The 15,201-nt window shown below is 38.2% G+C and overlaps 1 protein-coding gene across 1 annotated transcript in view; it reads right to left on the bottom strand.

Annotated features, from left to right (window-relative positions):
• FAM102B (family with sequence similarity 102 member B) overlaps positions 1-15,201 on the bottom strand; it is a 73,467-nt gene that overhangs the window by 52,491 nt on the left and 5,775 nt on the right. The window lies entirely within an intron of this gene.

Here is a 15,201-nt window from a genome sequence, read left to right as displayed (position 1 = left end):
AAATGTCACTAAATGCGTTTATTCTCATGCTATGCTAGCGATGACTCACTTAAATAAAACAAAGCAAACATGCAAAGCCCAAAATCAATACTATGGGTAGTTCCTCATTTCAGTAAGATAAAATAAGTCTCGGGTATAAGCCAGTTTTTAAGCCACAATGCTTGGAAATAGCATTTGATTAGGAAAAGCCTGGGAATTTCTTCTTAAACTAGTAATCAGGTTTTAAGACAGAAAAAAAATATTTTTTTAAGAAAGCATACAGACTCTCAATCATGAGTTTGTTTTTAATATTTGTATCACTATTTTCATTTACAGTAATCCTTTGCCTCAACATATAATCAAGTTCAAGTCCCTCTCCTAAAAATAAATAAAATATTGCTGTTTATTCTTGTCTCTTTTACCCAATTGCATTTTTCTCATTTTCTTCATTAACAAGGCTTCCAAAAGAAGTTACACTCCATGCTTCTGCTCCTTCACCACCTGCTCACTCTCTAACCCCTTAAAACCTGGTTTCTGCTCCTACAACTCCATTGAAACTTTTCTCTCAGAATTCACTGAAGACTTGCTGATTGCCAAATAAACACAGCATCTCTCATATTATCCCATCTCTCCACACTATGGCAGAGCTGAACACCCTCTCCTCTAATGTACTTTCCATAGTTAGCTTTGCTGATTGCCAAATAAACAGAGCATCTCTCATATTACCCCATCTCTCCACACTATGGCAGAGCTGAACACCCTCTCCTCTAACGTACTTTCCATAGTTAGCTTCTGCGATACCACATACCTCCCCATTGTTTGGTCTCATTGGCCCCAATTAGGTCTTTTCTACCAAGGTTCTGTCCTCTGGCCCTTGTGTTTTGTTCTGCATACTATCCTTGGCTTTATTATCTTGTCCTGGTGGATTTTCTTAAAATCTAGGTCTGCAACCCTAACTATTCTGCAATCCTAACAGTTTATGTCGGTTTTCAGACTTAAATTTTCAGCCACCTACCACATACTGTCATATACCTTGCTTCTTATACTCAAATGTTTAAGGGAAACAGTTCAGAATTAGCAATAAAGGGAATACACAGGAAACAACAGTAATAACCAAAACAGAAGAACCGTTACTTAATTCACACTGCATCCATGAAAGAATATGTATAGTATTATTGAAATAAATATACTAAAGTTTTTAGTAACATGGGACATGCTTATATTACAGTGTTCAGTTTAAAAAAAAAAAAAGCAGGAGGGTTGGACACAATGGCTCATTCCTATCCCAGCACTTTGGGAGGCCAAGGTAGGTGGATTGCTTGAGCTCAGGAGTTCAGCCTGGGCAACGTGGCGAAACTCCATCTCTACAAAAAATACAGTATTAGCAGGTGTGGTGGTGTGCACCTGTAGTCTTAGCTACTCAGGAGGATCACCTAAGCCCAGGGAGGACAAGGGTGCAGTGAGCTATGACTGTGCAACTGCACTCCAGTCTGGATGACAGAGTGAGATCCTGTCTCAGCAAAAAAAAAAAAAAAAAAAAAAAAAAGCAGGATAAAAAATTATGTATGTGATGTGGTTTCAACTGTGTAAAACACCAACTCCAAGAAACTGGAAAGCTATATTCCAAGATATTAGCAGTGATTACCTCTGATAGGCAACATTTTCTTCTAATTTTATGTATTTTCTACATTTTGTATGCTGATCAGGAAAAAGTGTGTGTGTGGGGATTCAAATCATATTACTTAGAGAATAAAATCCAATCTTCATGTGATAGCATCCAAGGCCTTCATGTGATAGCATCCAAGGCCTGCCAAATTCTGGTTCCCAATGGACTTTTCCAGTCTTGTCCTTCACTGTATCCCCCAAATATGCTCTACTCTGCTCCCCCACTCAGCCACTATATTCTCTGCAATGTATCTTTCCATGTGCTTTTCAAGTCTGTTTCTGTCCTACCCCAAAGCAGGACATTTCTATCCTGAATATGCTGCCTAAACCCTGCTACAGAGCTGGAGGGCAATGCTCAAAATTCTCTCTTGGATTTGCTTAAGAAAGAAAAAAATTCTGTAAGTCTTTTATCCAATCCATGATGATTATTATTGGTAGTAATAACAAACATAAAACTCACTGGCTAAAATGACATGATAGCATTTGCTCTTGACTATAAATTGCCACAAAAAATTAAAAATTCTTAACAGAATTTAGATATGTAAAATCTAGTCCTGAAAAACTGAATTTAATAAAAATTATAGCCATCATATATATTATGGCAGATTAATACAAATTAGGATAGATATTACAATCTTTATACTTTGTGCAGATAAGATAATAAACACCAAAAAAAATCTCATAATATAAAAAAATTGCAGTGAAGAATAATATAAATAGTTCAATGGCCTGGAATACAGGCATAGGTCAGGGATATTATGGGCTCGCTTCCAGACCACCCCAATGAAGCAAATATCACAATAAAGTGAGTCACATTAATTTTCTGGTTTCCCAGTGCATAAAAAAGTTATGTCTATACTATATTGTAGTCTATTAAGTGTATAACAGCATTACGTCTAAAAAATGTATATACCTTAATTTAAAAATACTTTATTGCTAAAAAATGCCAACAACCATCTCAGCTTTAAGTGAGTAGTAATCTTTTTTTGGTAGCAAACCTCGATGTTGATGGTTGCTGACTGACAGGGTGGTGGTTGTTAAGGGTTGGGGTGGCTGTGGCAATTTCTTAAAATAAGAGAACAAGGAAGTTTGCTGCATCAATTGACTTCCTTTCATAAAATATTTCTCTGTAGCATGTGATGTTTGACAGGATTTTACCCACAGTAAAACTTCTCTCAAAATTAAAAATCCTCTCAAACCCTGCTGCTTTATTAACTAAGTTTATGGTTTATGAACTATTCTAAATCCTTTGCTGTGAGTTTAACAATTTTTACAATATCTTCACTAGGAATAGATACCATCTCAATAAACCACGTTGTTTGCTCATATGTAGAGAAGCACCTCATTGTCCATTCAAGTTTTATCATGAGATTGCAGCAATTCAGTCACATCTTCAGGCTCCAATTCTAATTCTTGTTCCCTTGCTATTTTCACCACATCTGCAGCCAGTGAAGTCTTGAACCCCTCAAAGTCATCCATGAGGGCTGAAATCAACTTCTTCCAAACTCCGTTAATGTTGGTATTTTGACCTCCTCCCATAAATCACAAACATGCTTAATGGCATCTAGAATGGTAAATCCTTTCCAGAAGGTTTTCAATTTAATTTTTTCAGGTCCATCAGAGGAATCACTATCTAAGGCAGCAACAGCCTTACAAAATGTATTTCTTAAATAACAAGACTTGAAAGTTGAAATTACTTTTTGACCCACGGGCTGCAGAATGGATGTTGTTTTAGCAGGTGTGAAAACAGTATTTACCTTATACATGTTCATTAGAGCTCTTGGGGACTAGGTGTACTGCCAACGAGCAGTAGTATTTTGAAAGGAATCTTTTTTTTTTTTTCCTGAGCAGTAGGTCTCAACAGTGGGCTTAAAATATTCAGTAAACTATGCTGTAAATAGATGTGCTGTCATCCAGGCTTTGTTCTTCCACTTATAGAGCACAGGCAGAGTAGACTTAGCATCATTCTTAAGGGCCCTAGGATTTTCACACTGATAAGTGACCACTGACTTCAACTGAAAGTCACTAGTTGCATTAGCTCCTAACAAGAGAGTGAGCCTGTCATTTGAAGTTCTGAAGCCAGGCACTGACTTCTCTCTAGCTATGAAAGTCTTAGATGGCATCTCCTTCCAATAGAAGGCTGTTTTGTCTACATTGAAAAGCTGTTGTTTAGCATAGCCCCCTTCATCAAAGATCTTAGCAAGATCTTCTGGATAAGTTGCTGCGCTTTTACTTTAGCATTTGCTGCTTCCCCTTGCACTTTTATGTTATGGAAATGGCTTCTTTCCTTAAATCCCGTGAATCAACCTATGCCAGCTTCAAACTTTTCTTTTGCATTTCCCTCACCTTTTAGACTTCACAGAATTGAGGAGAGTCAGGGAGTAGGTTTTGGTTTAAGGAAATATTGTGGCTGGTGTGACCTTCTGTCCAACCACTAAAATTTTCTCCATATCAGCAATAAGGCTATTTCACTTTCTTATCATTCATGTGTTCACTAGAGTAGCACTTTTAATTTCCTTCAAGAACTTTTCCTTTGCATTCACAGCTTGGCTAAATGTTTGGTGCAAGAGGCCTAGCTCTTGGCCTATCTCAGCTTTTGACATGCCTTCCTCACTAAGCCTAATCATTGCTAGCTTTTGAATTAAAGTGAGAGATGTGCAACTCTTCCTTTCACTTGAACATTTAGAGGCCACTGTAGGGTTAATTAGCCTAATTTTAATATTCTTTTGTCTCGGGGAATAGGGAGGTCTCAGAAGGGGAAGAGAGGTGAGGGAATGGCCAGTGAGTAGAGCAGTCAGAGCACACACAACACTTACTAAGTTTACCACCTTCTCTGGGTGCAGTTCATGGCTCCCCAAAACAATTACAACAGTAACATCAAAGATCACTAATCACAGATCATCACAAGAGCTATAACAATAATGAGAAAGTTTGAAATGCTGTGAAAACTACCAAAAAGTGGCCTAGAGATACGAAGTGAGCTTATGCTGTTGGAAAAATAGCACTGAGCCAGGCACGGTGGCTCACACTTTGTAATCTCAGCACTTTGGGAGGCTTAGGTGAGAGGATGGCTTGAGGCCAAGTGCTCGAGACCAGCCCAGGCAACATAGCAAGACCTTGTCTCAACAGAAAAATGAAAAATTATCTGGGGGTGGTGGCATCCACCTATAGTCTCAGCTACTCAGTATAGAAGCAGAATAAAACAATATATTACCTAGGCAGGTATTTGCTAAATTAAAAAATGAATTTGCCCAGGAATTGTATTAGTTTAGGGGAATTTTGTCAAAAAATGCTTTTTTAAAAAAGCTTTATTAGGAGCCAGGCACAGTGGTGCGTGCATGTGGTCCCAGCCACTTGGGAAGCTGAGGCGAGCAGATTGCTTGAACCCAGGAGTTTGAGAACAGTCTGGGCAAATAATGACACCTCCATCTCACACACACACATACACAAAACAAATAACATTAAAATGGAAAAGCCTGCTTTATTGAGATATAATTCACATACATCATCCACATATCGTATCTCATTTTAAGTGTACAAATCCATTGCTTTTAGTATATTCAGTTTGTGACACCATCGCCACAGTCAATTTTAGAACATTTTCATCACCTCCAAAAGAAACCTCATATCCACTAGCAGTCACTGCCCATTTCTCTCCAGTCCCTCAGTCCTAGCCAACCACTAATCTACTTTCTGTCTCTGTAGATTTTGCTTATTCCAGATGTTTTATATCAATTGAATCATAGAATATGTGTTTTTTTGTGACTGGCTTCCTTACTGATCATGATGTTTTCAAGCTTCATCCATGTTGTTGCATCTAGCAGTACTTCATTTCATCTTATCGCTGAGTAACATTCCATGCTATGGATATATCACGTTTCATTTATCCATTCATCAGTTGATGGACACTGGGGTTGTTTCCACTTTTTGGCTGTTATGAACAATGGTGCTAAGAAAATTCATGTACACATTTTTGTGTGACATATTTTCTTTTCTCTTGAATACAGAATTTCATTCCACCTAGGAGTGGAATTGCTGAGTCATATGGTAACTGTTTCCCTTTTCTGTTTAAGTCCCACCAATCCCTGAAAGTTCCCAGAAGGAACGGAGCTATTAATTTTAGCTGAGAAGACTCCTTAGAAGAGATGGCATCTATGAGCTTTAAAGGATTAGTAGGACTTAACCAGGAAGGGGAAAATGGGATAATAGAATGTCAGACATTTTGACTCTAATAACATTTTGACTTGTACTTATTGTGAAAAACCACTTTAAAGAGTGCTATAGCAACCCTGAATCTTCATCAGGAAAGCATTTCGCAGTGTAGCCTCTTTGAAAAACAGTCTGGCAATTCCTCTGATGGTAAACAGTTATCATCTGACAGAGGGATTTTTCTAAAACTGTTAAATAAAAATCAATTACTGTTTAAGCCCATATGTGTATATTCTACTAAATCACATTAGTTAGTAGAATGATTGCATGAACTCATCATTGCTACTGCAGAAAAATTCATAACAAAATGTTCCTAAATTATGAAGTTTAAAAAACAGAAAACTTTTTTTTAAATACAAGTCTATATTAGTTGAATATATTAATGTACAAATAATTGGTTTGGCTTAATAAAAATTTGGGGGGGGTGAAATATTTATTCATTTAAAAAATTGTGGTAAAATACTCATAAAATTGACCATTTAACCCTCCACCCCCTTTTTGTTTGAGACGAAGTCTAGCTTTTGGCGTCCAGGCTGGAGTGCAGTGGTGTGATCTTGGCTCACTGCAACCTCTGCCTCCTGGGTTCAAGCGGCTCTCCTCCCTCAGCCTCCCAAATAGCTGGGATTACAGGCGCCCACCACCGCCCAACTAATTTCTGTATTTTTAGTAGAGATGGGGTTTCACCATGTTGGCCAGGCTGGTCTTGAACTCCAGACCTGAGGCGATCCGCCCGCCTTGGACTCCCAAAGTGCTGGGATTACAGGCATGAGCCACCACGCCCGGCCCATCTTAATCATTTTTAAGTGTACAGTTCAGTAGTGTTAAGCACATTCACATTGTTGTGCATCCAATCTCCAGACCTCTTTTTATCTTGCAAAACCAAAACTCCATATCCATTACACTCTTCATTTCTCCCTACCCCAGCCCCTGGCAACCACCATTCTATTTTCTATCTCTATGACTCTGATTACTTTTGGTACCTCATTTAAGCAGAATTATAGAGTATTTGTGTTTTTTTTTTTTTGTGATTGGCTTATTTAGCATAATGTCCTCAACCTTCACCCATGTTGTAGCATGTGTTGGCATTTCCTTCATTTTTTAAGGCTGAATAATATTCCACTGTATGTATATACCACATTTTGTTTATCCATTCATCCTGTGATGGACACTTAGTTTTCTTCTACCTTTCAGTTACTTAGAATAATGCTGCTATGAACATGGGTATCCAAATATTTAAGTCCCTGCTTTTAATTCTTTGGGTATACATCCAGAAGAATTGCTGTTTTAAAGTTTTTTGAGGGACCACCATACTGTTTTCCACAATGGCTGCCCCATTTTACATTCCCAACAATGCAAAAGGGTTCTAATTTTTCCACATCATTGCCAATACTTGTTTTTTTTGTTTTTGTTTTTTGTTTTTGATAGTTGCCATCCTAATGAGTGAGAGGTGACACCTCACTGTGGTTTTGATTTGCATTTCCCTATAAGTGATGTTGTGTACCTTTTCTTGTGCTTTTGGCCATTTGTATAACTTCTCTGGAGAAATGTCTATTCAAGTCCTTTGTCCACTTTTTATTGGGTTGTTTGGTGTTTTTGTTGTTACTGAGTTGTAGGAGTTCTTTGTTCTTGATATCAATCCCTTATGAAGTACATGATTTGCAAATATTTTCTGAGTTGCCTTTTCACTCTTGGCCTAATACATTGTAAATACAAACAAATTCTTGGATTTATGGGAGACTCTAATATCCTCATCACTAAAGGCCCTAGCAAAGACTATAGTTACTTTTCCAGCCTATTCCCTTTCCCAGCCAAGGCTATACGAGGTACTGTAGTTTTTCAAGGATTGTGTAGAAGTTTTTGGCCTGGACCTCCAGGTGAGAAATCTAAACTCTATTTCTCTGTTATGTAATAAAGAGGTCACATAAGATAATGAAAAAGTCTTGGATGAGTCAGCAGGAATCTTGAATTTTAGACCTGCTCTATCACTTACTACTAGTATAATGTTGGGTAAATCATTTGCCTTTTCTGATCTTTTTTTTTTTTTGAGACAGAGTCTCAAAAAAATTTGCTAAGTAGAATCCTAATAATTGCCCTCCTTGTCTCACAGATCCTGTAAAGCCTTTAAAGATGGGTGGGCAATACTCTTCTAATATGACCCAGCAGTCATGCTCCTCAGTGTTTAACCAAATGAGGTGAAAGCTTATGTCCACACAAAAACATGCACACACATGTGTATGGCAACTTTATTCATAATTGCCAAAACTTGGAAGCAACTAAGATATGTAGATGAATGGATAGACCATAGTATATCCAGATAATTACTATTGTTCAGTGCTAAAAAGAAATGAATTACGAGGCCATGAAGGAAGAGGAACCTTAAATGCATATTACTAAGCAAAAGAAGCCAATATGAAAAAGTTACATACTGGATGATTCCAACTATATGACATTCTGGAAAAGGCAAAACCATGGTGAAAGCCCATCTGTACTAAAGACACACAAAAAAATTAGCTGGGTGTGGTGGTGTGCTCCTGTAATCCCAGCTACTTGGGAGGCTGAGGCAGGAGAATCGCTTGAACCCGGAAGGCAGAGGTTGCAGTGAGCCGAGATCGTGCCACTGCACTCCAGCCTGGGCGACAGGGCAAGACTCCGTCTCAAAAAAAAAAAAAAAAATAATAATAATAATAATAAAAAATAAATAAATAAAATAAATCAAGGATTAGAGGAGAAAGAGGAATGAAAAGGTGGAACACAGAAGATTTTTAGGGCTGTGAAACTATTCTGTATGACACTAGATTGGTGAATACATGTTATTAGATACTTGCCAACCCCCTAGAATGTACAACACCAAGAGTAAACCCTAATGTAGGCTGTGAACTTTGGGTGATAATGACGTGTCAATGTAGGTTCTCTACTGGCAAAAATGTATGACTGTGTGCAGGATGTTGCTAGTGGGGGAGGCTATGTGAGCAGGAGGCAGTGGGCATATGGAAACTCTGTGTATTTTCCATTCAATTTTGCTCTGAAAATAAAGTCTATAAAAAAAGGGCAGGCAGAAGAAGTGCCTTCAAGCAATTCAGAGAAGGAATTAGAGATGTGAAGAATAGGATTCATGGAAGTCAAGATAGTCAAGTTTCAAAAAACAGGTAATATTCAGAGTGTTTCAAACAGAGTACAAAGGTACAAATGAGAAAATACTGACTAGACATGGCAATCAGGGATGACTGGTAGCAAAAACAGTTTTAGTTGAGTGCTGGATCAGCAGTCAGAGTACAGGATTGAGGGGAGAGCACGAATGCTTAAGAGACAGGAAATGTAGATATTTTTCTCATGAAGTTTGTATCAGAATTGCATAGAGAAGGTGAACGAAGGTAAACAAGGATAGGATCAAAGATACAGAGAAATGGCAAGGAACAGGAGGAAGAATAGTTCATCCTCTGAAATGATAGTTAAAAGATTGGTGAGGATGAAGATTAAGTTTGTCAGTAGAGGGGTGTGAGACAGTAAGAAAGAGGGACAGACAATAAAAGAAGGCACAACTTCCTAGGCGGTGGGTGGCAGGACCTAACGCAACCTCATTTTTACACTCCAAGAAGTAGCAGCCAGAGAAACTGTCTTGTATCACTTTTAATTGAAAACTGAAAATTTTAAGGCCAGTCAGTTCCAATTATACCTTTCATTCCTGGAATCTGTACGAAAAATCTAAGATGAAAGTCTTGGTCACTTATTCTCCCTAAATCCTCAATCTGCTCTGTCCTACTGTTCTGTTCTTCCTCACTCTGACTCATTCTCTTGCTCCTCTCTCTCCCAACTCATTCCATGATACCACCTGAAACCTCTGTTCCAGGATTAAACAAACCCTCATACTCTCAGCCTCTTCACAGAACACTCCTCTTATTGCCTAACTGAAACCCGGCTATCTCACGAGGACACTAGCTGTATTGTATCCCCTACAGCAGAGGCGATGTTTATTCTCCACCCCCATCTTCCACAGGTCCAGAGGCAGTGCCAGCACTCTCCGAACAATTCATTGCCACATGCAGGCTGTAACTCTTCTAGTTTTAAGCTTAGGGCTTAAAAGCTTGAGGCACATGATGTGTGGCTTATGTCACACTCTTCCCTTCCAGGTTGATGTGACACTGAAGTAGCTGTTTTGCAGTCTTTCTCTCTTCAATCCAACACCTGCAATAATTCGGGCTATCTTAATACCATGCAAACAACACGCCCTAGACTCAGGGTTCTTTGCCCTATGCCATTCTTCACACCATCTCAGCAACATCCATACCAACACCCAACTGTGGACTGCTCTACTGAAATAATCACAAGCATTAATATCCCACTCTGAGCACAGCCCCTCCTCATCACCTAATTCTGCATAGCGCCTTTCCTTCCACACATATCTTCCTTTAACATCACTGAGGCCTTCATCTTCCAACTGTTCCATATTTTCCTTATTTATTCCTGGCCTGGTTTTGCTCCTTATGAAATCTGGACTCCATTACCGATTCTTTAGATTCCCTTTTTCACCAGTACTCCCAATTGCCTTAGGCCTTTCCACATACCTATAAACCTCCAAACCTCCTGAATCAATTCTACTACCCACTGCCTCCTATCCCTAACGTACAAGCCCTGCTGGAGAAAACTGCATGAACGCGTATACTGCCATCATTAAAATTCATGTTTTTAAATTTCGGTTGGGACTTTTGGACTTGTCTTTGGTCAGCTTCCTCTCCCATTCCTTGTGGAAGCTTTTCTGATCTTTCATCATTATCCTCATATCCCTTACTCTACCTTTCTTGGTTGCTACTGAGAAAGCTAAGTTCATGTGTCAGATGAGAATTCTCTTCAATTCCAACCCTAAACCAAACCACTAACTTTGCATATCACTCCCTGCTTTTGGCTCCCTAAACTACAGCACAGAACCAAGTCTAGGCTCCTTGAAATGACCACTTCCTCTCCCTCCCTCTATGTGGCAGCAGTTATACACCACTCTACCCACTGTGCCCTCAACACAACACTGCTTCATGTCACCGTGTCTTCTGTTCCCTTTATCATTCCGTTTTCCCCTCCAGCTAGACTTTTAAAAAAACCCTGCTAAGGAATTCTCTTTCATGACACTTCCCCTGACCCCACCCCCACAAAAAAACTCCCAGTTAAACACTTTTACCTTTCTACCTATTCTTGAATTTGTTTTTATTACTGCAAATTGTACACCGTATGGTAATTTTTCATGAAGGTAACCGAAAGAGTAAATTTGGTGTGAAATGACTGGTAGCAACAAGAACTGTAAGAACTGAGTGAGAAGTGAAATCACAGTGGGATGGTGAGAAAAGTTTTCATTCATTCAGCAAGTAATGAACATTAATTAAGGGTACAGTATGTATAGTAATGTTAGGAGCAGTGGGTGGACTGTAGGTTGGACACGTATGCGTATAAAACTGAGAAGATATCTGATTTAGATCTTAAAGAATGGCTGAAATATAGATTGACTAAAAGAAGGGTGAAGGAGAGGATATCAAGGAGACACAAATGCATATATAATTGGCTGATATAAGCTGTTCAGACCCAGCTATAATGAAAGGATTAGGAAGAGTAGTATTAAAAGACAAAATTGAAAGCTTAATCATAGAATTTTGGAGTTAGAAAGGGCCTTAAGAATCATTTAGGTGAGGCTAGGTACAGTGACTTACACCTGTAATCCCAGCACTTTAGGTGGCCGAGGAAGGAGGATTGCTTGAGGCCAGGAATTTGAGACCAGCCTGGGCAACATAGCAAGACCACATCTCTACAAAAATAGAAAATTTAGCATGTTCCTGTGGCACATACCTGTAGCCCCAGCTACTTGGGAGGCTGAGGAGAGAGGATCACTTGAGCCCAGGTATTCAAGGCTGCAGTGAGCTATGATCGTGCCACTGCACTCAAGCCTATCTAGCCTGGGCAACAGAGTAAGACTCTGTCTGTAAAAAGAATAATCAGCATCATCATCTAGATGACCCATCCTCCTAATGATGAATAACATTCCTGACAAAAGGGTGAGGTCATTCAACTGTTAGTAGTACTGAGGTAGCCTACTCACTATTGTACTCTCCTGAATGTTCTAACGTACTTGTTTTAATATTATCTGAATAGAAACATGCCTTCTTTAACATCTCCCCACTGGTCCTAGTTCTCTCCTCAGCTGCACCCAGCATAAGTCTATTCCCTCTTTATGGGACAATTTTTCAAATATCTTTCATTAGTTGATATGTGACTTTGAACAAATTATTTTTTAAGGATCAACTTTCTCATGTCTAAAAGAGCGGTATGACAGAGGCTAATTATCCTGATATCTGTCCTCTCCTCCCTTTATTCTAATTGAGTGTTTTGCTAGGCATATAGGCACCCAGCAAAGACTACATTTCTCAACCTTGGGGCTGGATGTGGCATGGTGCTGATGTTCTGGTCAATGGACTGTGAGCACAAGCGACCTCCCCTTCCCCTCTCCTCCTTCCCGGTGGCTGGAATTTGGATGTGGGGTAAGCCAAGTTAGCCCCTGTGGATGACAACAATATCCTGAGAGCAACAAGACAAAAAGAGTTCAGGCCCCTCACAACTGGACAGAGCACAGCTACCACACTAGCTTGGACTTCATATGAAAAAGAAGTAAACTTCTATCTTGGTTAAGCCACTTGTTACTTTTTAAAAATACCTTGTTATAGTACCTGACATTCATCCTAAACCAAAAACAGGTGACAATGGTTTTCTACTTCTATTAAAGGGGTTTTGTAAGAATCAAATCAAATTAGGAATGTAAAATATACATACATACAAGTCAATTTTTTAGTATTTGAAGACCATTATCTTCTCTCAAGACTAACCCCAGTCCTCTGCTATTAGCATAACTCAAGATTCTTAAGAATCCCAATACCTTCCTTGGACTTCCATTTGATAACCCTCAAAGGCATATACCTCAAACTGAACATAATTTTTCATAAGCTGTGTAGATAAAACAGGATATACTTTCCCTATATATTTAATTTAGTGATCTCTGTATATGTGTCATCTTTAGCAAAACTACAACAGATCTTTTCTCCAAATATTTGCTTTCTTTCAATATTTACAAAATGCCTGCTATGTAAGGCTCAGTGACACAATCGTGAATATTAACTTACTGGTGTAAAATGGCATTAATACTATTTTTATAAGATATGACTATCCAATAATGTGACTAAATTTTGTGAACTTGGTTGTACAAAGCCACATCTTGAAAAAAAAAGTAGAATGAGTACCATTTTTCTTTTCTTTTTTCTTTTTTTTTGAGACAGAGTCCTGCTCCATCACTCAGGCTGGAGTGCACTGATGCAATCATGGCTCACTGCAGCGTCAATCTCACAAGCTCAAGCGATTCTCCCACCTCATTCTCCCTGAGTAGCTGGGAACACAGGTGCATGCCACGACACCCAGCTAATTTTTAAATTTTCTTCAAAGACAGGGTCTCACTACGTTGCCCAGGCTGTTCTTGAATTTCTGGGCTCAAGTCGCCCTCCTGCTTCAGTCTTCCAAAGTGCTGGGATGACAGGCATGAGCCCATAAAAATGCCCAGCTGCACTTTACTGACCTTTCATATACAACTGCCTCAAATCTAAAGGGGCCAGGTCTTGTAACCTGTTTAATGATGTCACATATTGGAACCAGTTTTCTGAAACTGACATTCAGAAAAAGTTATAGTATATCTATATATTTATCTACCACTTTCATAAAACATAAAAATGAGAAAGCATACAACACAAAGCCTGAAAGGCAGTAGAATTTAGTGATTAACAGTGGTCCTTGGAGCTAGAATGCCTCCTAGCTCTACCACTTACTAGCTGAGTAACTTTCAGCATCTCTTTGTGCTTCTGTTCCCCCAGGTATAAAATGAGAGTAATAGCAGCAATAATAATGGCAAGGGTACTAATAATGATAATGACGTAATAATAGCACCTTCCTCACAGGAATATCTTGACGATTAAATGTAAAGGCTTAGAAAAGTTCCTGATGCACTGGGAAAGTGCTCAAATAAATGTCAGTTGCTATTATTCCTGGTATTTTAATAATGTGAATTGATGACTCCATTTCTGGTCAGGGTATAAGGAATTTTTTTAATTAAAATTTTTAAATTTTAATTACTTATCTGTATTAAAATACAGTTGACAAAAATTATATATACTCACTGTGTACTGTGTAATGTTTTGATATGTGTATATATTGTGAAAATTTTAAATCAAGCCAATTAACATATCCATCAACTCACACACTTATTTTTTTGCTGTTGGAGAACACTTATGATCTATTCTCTTAGCAATTTTCAAGTATAACACATTGTTATTAACTATAGTTAGCAGTTTGTACAACGGATCTGAACACATCCATCCCATCTGTGCCCTATGACCAATAGTTCCCTCCCCATCTCTCTGTTCCCTCACCCACTATGAGTTCACCTTTTTTATATCCCACATATATGTGAGATGATGCAGTATTTGTCTTTCTGTGCCTGGCTTATTTCACTTTAAAAAAAAAGCCCTCCAGGTTCATCCATGTTGTCATAAATGACATGATTTCCTTTTTTTTTTTTTAAAGGCTGAATAATTTCCATTGTATATACCACATGTTCTTCATCCATCCATCTGTTTACAGACACTCAGGCTGTTTCAATAACTTGGCTATTGTAAATAGTGCTGCAAAGACAATGAGAGCACAGAATTCTCTTCAACATACTGATTTCAATTCCTTCAAATGTATACCTAGGAGAGGGGTCGCTGGATCTAGGGTATAAAGAATTCTGTGCCATATGGTCAGATAGTACTTTCTACTGCTAGTAGCTTTTGATAATTTGCTGCTTGTTAGTGATTACTGATCTTAAAAAATCAATTTAATGCACTGAAGAGCAAGTTGAAAATATATATCAAAACCCTTAAAAATCTGCATGCCCTGTGACTCTATAATTCCATTTCTAAGTGTTAATCCTAAATAAATAATAATGGATGTATACCAAACTTGGTTATAAGGATGTTTATTATAGTTTATTTATAAAACTATTAATAAAAAAGGAAAGGAGAAAGACTTTAAAAGTGACTTGGTTCAATAAATGATGGAAATTCATACAATAGAATAATATGCATCTATTAAAATAATTTTGTAATTGAATATTTAATGATATGAAAAGATATATGAAGTAAAAAACCATACTAAGTATAGTATAATCTCATTTTGGCTTAAAAAGGATATGTGATAGTCGTGTGGGGGAGTGTGGGTATACATGTATGTATACGGATCAATAAAGGCTCATTTCTATACTAAAATATTTATAATAGTGATTATCCCTGGGTG

This window comes from Rhinopithecus roxellana, chromosome 8 (genome assembly GCF_007565055.1).
Source record: "Rhinopithecus roxellana isolate Shanxi Qingling chromosome 8, ASM756505v1, whole genome shotgun sequence".
NCBI lineage: Eukaryota > Metazoa > Chordata > Mammalia > Primates > Cercopithecidae > Rhinopithecus > Rhinopithecus roxellana.
Note: the sequence above shows the minus strand (reverse complement) of the source record. Positions and strands in the feature narration are given on the sequence as shown.